We start from the raw sequence: 8438 nt of genomic DNA, 5'->3' as shown, positions 1-8438 counted from the left end.
GTATGGGCACTCAGGCAGAGGAAATAGAAGGTGCAGAGGCTCTAGGCCTGAGACCTCTTGGGCTCTGGTCTCAGCTCCTGAGGGAGGAGAGCTGTGCCTGCCTAGTTACCTGCAGATTCTTGATTTCTAGGACACAGCTTAGCACACAGTAGGTGCTCAGTAAACTGTGGAGTATTGCATCTGTACCTGGGTGGGAGTCGCCAGCATTTCTGCAGGCTACTGGGATGGGGGCTGGGTCATTGCCTCTCCCCACCCATCTCTCATGACTGTGTCTCTCTAGTAGTTCCTGTCACGCTTTCCTCTCACCAGAACCCAGACAGGCCTCACTGGAATCCTGTGGTGGCAAAACAAGGAGTTGCATTCCAATCCTGAAAAAGAATACCTGCTGGGAATTTCTGAGCAAGTGGGAACAGGGAGGTAGTGGCAGGAGCCACCATTACCTTAAAAGGCATGACAAAGCCGTGTCTTTACCAGTTACTAGGGATGGCCCAAGGGGGCAGAGGGATGGCCAGCTGGCTGCCACCTCCCTCAAAGTGCTCTAGCCTGGACCCTGGTGACAGTCTTGCTGGGGTGGGGATGGGTCCCCAGGCTGTCTCCTTTCCCCAGTACTAGGCAACCTCATATCTGCCAGCTCTCAGCATGCAGCTACGTGTCTGAAGTGCTTGTGGTCCCCCTACCTGCCCTGCCCTCTCCTGAAGACCTGCCTGCCTCTCTCCATCAGGGGCCTGGTCTTTGGTCTAGCCCCTGGCCAGCTTCCAAGAGCCTGGTAGCTCCTTTTTCCCTGCCTGGCCCTGAGATCTTAAGAGTCTTTTTTTTTTTTTTTTTTTAAGATTTATTTATCTTATGTATATGAGTATCTTATTTGCATGTATGATTTTATGCCAGAAGAGGATGTCAGATCCCACTATAGACTGTTGTGAACCACCACGTGGGTGCTGGGAATTGAACTCAGGACCTCTGGAAGAGCAGCCAGTACTCTTAACCGTAGAGCCATCTCTCCAGCCCCATCTTCAGAATCTTTAGGGCCACTCCTTGAAGTGGGTTCTTTTACCACCCCATGGTACAGATGCAAAGCTGAGGCCAGGATGGAGTAAGCATGATTAAGGGTGCATGGTGACCAGCTGTGGGGTGGCCCTGCTGGGACCCAGATCTGCTAGGAGCAGCTGCAGAGCCGAGACCAGCTGCTGGGGGCAGCAGAGAGCCTGTCTGGTGACTCAGGGCCACCTTCTTCAGTCCCTAGAGCTGTTGTTCCCATTTCACAGACGGAGAAGTGAGGTCATAGCTGCTTCTGAGCTTCTTTGGGTCACACACACATCACTATGTGATCCCAACAGCCTACAGAAGGAAACTGAGGCAGCATGAGGCTAACCATCCCTTGGTGATACTCCTAGGAGCAGGGAAGCCAGAGGCAGATGCTGGTTGCCTCAGGAAGCTAAACTCTGGACCACTGTGTCCACTGCCCACAACAAGTGGGGCCAGCAAGGATCCATGAGGGATGGAGGGATGTGAGGATGCAGTCCCTTGAATCCCTCTGTCCTTCCCCTTCCCCACGCTCATCCATGGGCTCTGCTCTCTTCACAAGTGGGGGTGACATGGTGCTCACCCCAATAGTAAGCACAGAAGAGTCAGACACCACAGTGGATGCCTGGGTGGCTATGGTGACTCCAGGTCACTGGCTTCATGTGACTATGGAGAAGTGGCCCTCCTCTCTCTCCCGCCTTGAGCTCTGCTCAGTCTGGCAGTCAAAGGCTGAAGGAAGGTACTAAAGATAGTTGAAGCAACCACTTCCCCATCACCACAGCCACCACAGTGGCCAGTTGACCCCTCCAGCAGGCTGCCTGGCCAGTGCCCAGCCTGGGGCATAGCACAGGGTACTCGGTGACAGCCGCTGACTTGTGCTTCTGCAGAATCCTTACCCTGTCATTCCTGGCGGTCCAAGCACAGGGACAGCAGTCCCCGTGCACACACAATATGCACCTTGACACTCATACCACCTACCTTTCTCCACACCAGTGCCGCAGGACTAAGGCTTGTTAACCAACCAAGCCAGTCACCCGTTCATCCATGGTAGACCTGGGCCCTTCTGCCAGAGAGCTGCCGTCTCCCAGCTCACCACTGACCTCAACTTTAGGTCTTGCACTGGGGACTCCCAGAGGCCCAAGCCAACTGGAAGTGAAGAGCAGGTTAGGCAGGTGTTTCTTTTTCCTTTCTTTTCTTTCTTTCTTTTTTTTCAAGGCAGGGTTTATCTGGGTAGCCCTGGCTGTCCTGGAACTCGCTCTGTAGACCAGGCTAGCCTTGAACTCAGATCCACCTGCCTTCACCTGCCCAGTGATGGGGTAGGTGCTGTTTCTAGAAGTCAAGGTTTGGGGCACAGAGTAGGGAGTTGGAGGGGGGGTGTCAGACCCAGAGTTGGGGGCCTCTTCCCTATAAGCACTTCGTTACCCATTTCTTCCCAGGCAAAGCCTTTTGACTGAAGGGCCTTCCATGGTTCACACTTTTCATATGTCAATGCCAGTTATGAAGCACCTACTATGTGTTGGCCTCACAGCAACCTCCTTGGCCCCATTCTGTGTCTCTAAATATTTGCCAGAAGTCTGGACAGCCTTACAAGAAGATGACTTAGTTCTCTTGTCCAGACTGTAGAAGCAGGTCTGTGAGAGGCAAGCTGATGCAGGGGGTGGGGGTGGGGATGGGAAGGGGGGACACAGGGAACAGCTCTCCTCAACCTTATACCCCAAATGTTTTTATTTTTAGATGGGGTTACCCAAGTTGGCTTGGAGCTCACTATGTAGCCTACACTAACCTGGAATCCTGATCCTTCTGCCTCAGCCTTCCAAGTGCTAGGGAATTCCAGGCATGCATCAGCATGTCCCGCTCCAACCCAGAGCTTTTGATCTGATTCACAAAACTAGAGGGAGCACTCAGCATCTTAGGCAGGGCCAGCCCAGGCCCTAAACATGGAAAAATAAAATTCATGGAATCAGTACTGTGCAGTCACCTCTGACTCAGAACTACCTTCCAGTCTTCTCTGGACGATGTTCTGTGAGGTCACAGCAGCCTGAAGCTGGGCTAGTGCCCTCTGCTGTCTGTACCTGCTGCTTGTCGTGCCTGGTGTCCAGACCGGCCTCCACCTATAGGCTGGGCTGTCTTAGAGCAGTTTGTGCAGGGCCTGGCACATAGTAGGTACTCAGGAACAGAGGGCCAAATGAAGTGCCTACTGTGTGTTTAAGTTCACCAGCCTGGGTGAGCTGAGGGGTTTTTTTTTTGGTTGGTTTTTACTTTTGGTTTGTTTGAGACAGTCTTGTATAGCCCAAGCTAACCTCGAACTCCTTACGTAGCTGAGGATGACCTAGAACTTCTGATCCTTCACCACAAGAAGAGAACCAACTACTGCCAGTTGTCCTCTGACTTCCAAATGCACATTGTGGTATGGCCCCTCCTACCTCAAACATACACACACACAGTAATAATAATACTAACAACAACCTGACAACAGGCAGAGAGCCAGAGGTGGGAACTAGGAGTCACCATCTCCCTGCCCGGATCCAGTTTCTGTATCTCAGTCCACACAGAACCCTCTTCTCAAACCAGGATGAGCTGGGCGAAGAGGGCTCCTCCCTGTTAGACCACACTTATGAGCTTATGTCTCATACAGTCCCACCTACTCTTCATATCTGGGGAAACAGATGCTAAGGGAACCCCCATTTCACAGCAGAGAGCCAGGCCTGAGTGAGTCCCAGTCTCCCCCAGGCTCCTTCACCCAGGGAGAGAAGCAGGTGGTCCTGTTTCCTTGTGTGGATGCTTTTCCCTTTTCCACACTGGGCTGGGGGCTCACCCTGCTGACACCTCAGTGGCCCCTCCTCCTGGAACCTCCTTGAACACCCACTGCTCCAGAGTCCCCATGGACTTTGCTTTCTAGGCCCCTTCACCCTGTGTTCTGTCTGTCCCTGTGTCTCGGCGTTTGGCGCTGTCGGCTCTGGGTCTGAGCCACACACCATCTCCTGGAGTCAGGGCCGTCTGCCCTGTTGTTCTTGTAAACCCCCCCAAATCTGTTGGAAGACCAGTAGACTGAGGCATGCATAAAGAAGCTGAAAAATGAATGACATGATACTGTCCCTGCCCTAAGCGATGAGCACAGCTCACTGTGCCTGGGGCCTCCGTACTGGCTCTCCCTACTCCCTAGCCTTTTGGTTCCTTAGAAATGCGAAGACATGACATGTCCACTCTAGAGGCTGATCCCTGCGCTCTGCCCTGCACACCTCTTCTCTCCCATTGCTGGTACCGGCCTCCATCCTGCTCCTTGTCACCCTGCTGCCCTATAGGGCAGGACCCTGTGTTTTGGTCCCCATGATCCAAGCTTCCAGAGAAGCAGAGGTGGAAAAGGAAGCCATTGGGAGTGCGTGTGAGAAGGGGGGAGAGGGCCCAGCCACCGTGACTTCCTTAAAGCAAAATTAGGAAAAGATGAAGTGAAAATAGCTTTGGGCAGCAGAGTGTTCTTTGTAACCCAGCCCCGGGGGTGGGGGTGGCGGGCTGTGTCTCAGGGTGTCTGTGTGACTTGGGTGGGGTGTGTTTCTGGAATAATGGGCTTCTGGGCCTTGGAGATGAGGGTTCGACTAAGGCCTCTCTAGCCCAGATACCCTGAGACTCCAGGGTCGTGGGGTTTGTTTCTTCTGTCTTTCCTTCCCCTGAAAGGTCCTGGTCCCAACTCTGGACTGAACCCCTGGACCTTGGTCTCTCGCCCAATCTAAGACCCAGCCAGGCCTTGTTCCAGATGACTCCTGGACTCAGTGACCAGGCAGAAGCAGACATGCCATCAATGCCGGACATGGAGCCCAGGGCTCCAGAGGGTCACTAGGTGTGGCTCCGGGAGGGCCATGGGAAAGGCTCTGGGGAAAGCTGGTCAGTGAGGAAGGAGAGCGGGACCACAGGGGTAGGCAGAGGACCCTGGGGAGAGACCAGCTCTGGCCTAGTGGGACTTAGGTGTGAGCAGCCCCAGGAAGGAGCTTGGACTTCATCCCGGGGGTAGCAGGGAGCCAAGGGAGGAGTGGAAAAGGTTTAAGGGACAAAGGGGCCTAGGAAAGGGTGAGGCATGAGGGCTTCCCGGAGGAGAGGGCCTGGACGTGAGCTTTTGCAGGGACAGTAGGAGAATGGTAGCTTGAATCTTGTGGTGTACTACTGTCAACCTCCATACTTGGAAGGTGGTAACGGGATCAGGTCAACCCCAGCTACATAACCAGCTTGGGTTTAACCTGGGCTACATGAGACTCTGCCTCAGAATAAGGTGGGAGGTAACTAACAAGGCAAACAAGAAACAACCCTTAAGCAAAAACCAACTGTAAAGAGAAGCATGCTGGTACACTTTGGGCAAACTACTACCCTCTCTGGTCTTAATTTCCACCTGGCCTGCCAGGTGCTTACTTGACCTGTTTTTTGGTTTTGTTTTGTATAACTTTTTTTGCTTTTTTTTTTTTTTTTTTTTGGTTTTTGATACAGGATTTCTCTGTGTAGCTTTGTGCCTTTCCTGGAACTTGCTTTGTAGACCAGGCTGGCCTCGAACTCACAGAGATCCGCCTGCCTCTGCCTCCTGAGTGCTGGGATGAAAGGCGTGCGCCACCAACCGCCCAGCTCTTTTTTAATATTTTCAAAAGATTTACTTTCTTTCTTTCCTTCCTTCAATCCCTCCCTCCCTCCCTCCCTCCCTCCCTCCCTCCCTCCCTCCCTTCCTTCCTTCCTTCCTTCCTTCCTTCTGAGATAGGGTTTCTCTGTATAGCCCTGGCTGTCCTGGAACTCACTTTGAAGACCAGGTTGTCCTTAAACTCAGAGATTCACCTGCCTCTGGCTCCTGAGTGTTGGAATTAAAGTCGAGGGCTGCTGGGTGGTGATGGCACATGCCTTTAATCCCAGCACTTGGGAGGCAGAGCCAGGGGGATCTCTGTGAGTCCAGCCTGGTCTACAGAGCAAGGTCCAGGACAGGCACCAAAACTACACAGAGAAACCCTGTCTCAAAAAAAAAAACAAACCAAAAAAAAAAAAAAAAAAAAAACAACCAACAAACAAACAAAAAACAAAAAAAAAAGGTGATCGCCACCACGCCCGGCTCACGATTTTTTTCTTTTAATATTTATTTATTTTTATGGGTATGGTGGTTTGCCTGCATGCATGTTAACCATAGATGTGCCTGGTTCCTAAGGAAACCAGAAGAAGGAATTGGATTCCCTCAAACTGGAATTACAGATGGTTATGAACCTCCATGTGTGGGTGCTGGGAATTGAACCTGGGTCCTACTGAAGGACAATCAGTGCTCTTAACCATCTCTCTAGCCCCTCTCACAGTTTTAACACTGTATATGCTAGGGATAGCAAAAACTGGAATCTTCCAGAGGATGAGTCAGATTCTGAATTTAGCCAGAGGCCCTGCCTGCCTGCCTGTCTGCCTGCCTCAGTTTCCCCTCTGCACCAGGCTAGGGTGAGGCAGGGAGGATAATAATGGTGGATTGTCAGAAACCATACAGCCTCAGGGGCCAGATGCCAGGGATTGTTTTCCACTCCTAGGAGGGTGGACCTCCCCTGCCAGGAGAAAATTCCAAACTCGGCAGGGAAAGATCTTGCCACCCCCGGTGACCACACACCCTCCCGCCAACCCCTTGGCATCTGCACGTTCCTTCTCTCCTGCGGCTCTCCTGCCTTGTGGAGGAGCCTCTCGGGTGGGGAGGAGAGGCCTCCAGCACCCCGGGTTTGCTCACAAGGGCCCTGTCTCTTTCCTGTCCTATCCTGTTTGCAGCCCAGGCTCAGGGTACCCGTCTGAAGTTCCCAAGCAGCACTTGTTCTGTCTTGCTGCAGCTCGCTAGTCTGGATGGCTGGAAGGTCGGGGGGCTCCTGAGTGGAGCACAGGGATTATGACTGCGAGACTTCAGCTTCGAAGAGTCGTGCTCCCCAAACCCCCAATCCCCAGATTTTCCGTGGTTCTAATCTTTGTAAGGCTCTGAGCTTCTAGACTTGGCCAAAAGGTCAAGAAGAGAAGCGACACCAGGCTTCTTGAGAGTGGTTGAGTCTCGACGATCTTGGAGACAGAGTGGACCATGGTCCAGCACTCCATGGTCCTGGAGTTTCCTGGTTGGAAGAACTTGGGTTAGAATTTCTGCAAAGGCATTGTGGTTCCGGGGCCACGCTGCAGGTGGGGAGGGATGGTGCTGGCAGGCCAGGTGCACTGCTGTGGGCGTTGGTGGCAGCTTGGGTGCTGACAGCTGGGCAGGGGCTGTTGTCTGAGCCTATCACCCCTGGCCCTGACCCAGGGAGGGGAGTGACAGGGACCAGGGGCCCAGAGACCAGAAGGGAACCTTTTACTCGCTCAGCCCTGCATTCGCTCACTTGGGACCTTCCTCCTCCTTTCTTTCTTAATTTTGTTTTTCTTTTTGGTTTTTTGAGACAGGGTTTCTCTGTGTAACTTTATGCCTTTCCTGGAACTCGCTTTGTAGACCAGGCTGGCCTTGAACTCACAGAGTATATGCAGTTTGTGCATGCCTGGTGCTTGAGAAGGCCGGAAGTGGGCATCAGATATCCTGGGACTGGAGTTACAGATGATTGTGAGCTACCATGTGGATGCTGGGAACTGTACCTGGATCTTCTGGGAAAGCAACCAGTGCCCTTAACCTCTAAGCCATCTCTCCAGTTCTTCTCCCCCCACCCCCCTCAAAACAGGGTTTCCTCTGTGTAGCTCTGGCTGCCCTGGAACTTGCTCTGTAGACCAGGCTGTCCTCGAACTCAGAGATCTGCCTGCCGCTGCCTCTCAAGTGCAGGAATTAAAGGCGTGTGTTCACCACCGCCCCGCTTGGTTTTGTTTTGTTTGAGATAGGGTCTCACTATGTAGTCCTGACTGTCTTGAAATTCAATATGTAGAGCAGGCTGGTTTTGAACTTATAGAGATCCACCTTGCCTTCCACGTGCTGGGATTAAAAGTTCGCACCACGCGGTGGTGGCGCACGCCTTTAATCCCAGCACTCGGGAGGCAGAGCCAGGCGGATCTCTGTGAGTTCGAGGCCAGCCTGGCCAAGTGAGTTCCAGGAAAGGCGCAAAGCTACACAGAGAAACCCTGTCTCGAAAAACCAAAAAAAAAAAAAAGTTCGCACCACAACACCTGGATCCTTCTTGCCACGGATTGTACAATGGCAGAGCATGCTAGAGCCCTTTTGGAGACACTTCTGAGTAAGTGGGAGCTGAGGCCCAGCCAGTGGTGGGGTAGTCCTTGTCCCATTGAGGGCAATGCAAGAGGGACTTTCTCGGGTCAGTCAGGAGTCTTCCTATGGGTCTCATATTAATCAACCCTTTTGGGGGTTGCTCATTTCCTGGCTGTTGGTGTCTGATTACAGAGTGACACCCACATCTTGTCTGCCTCTCACTGGGGTTGTCATTGCCTACCTCTGCTAATTCTATACTTGCCTG

This window comes from Peromyscus californicus, unplaced genomic scaffold (assembly GCF_007827085.1).
Source record: "Peromyscus californicus insignis strain IS unplaced genomic scaffold, ASM782708v3 Scaffold_20__1_contigs__length_68692818, whole genome shotgun sequence".
NCBI lineage: Eukaryota > Metazoa > Chordata > Mammalia > Rodentia > Cricetidae > Peromyscus > Peromyscus californicus.
This window is presented reverse-complemented; position numbering follows the sequence as displayed.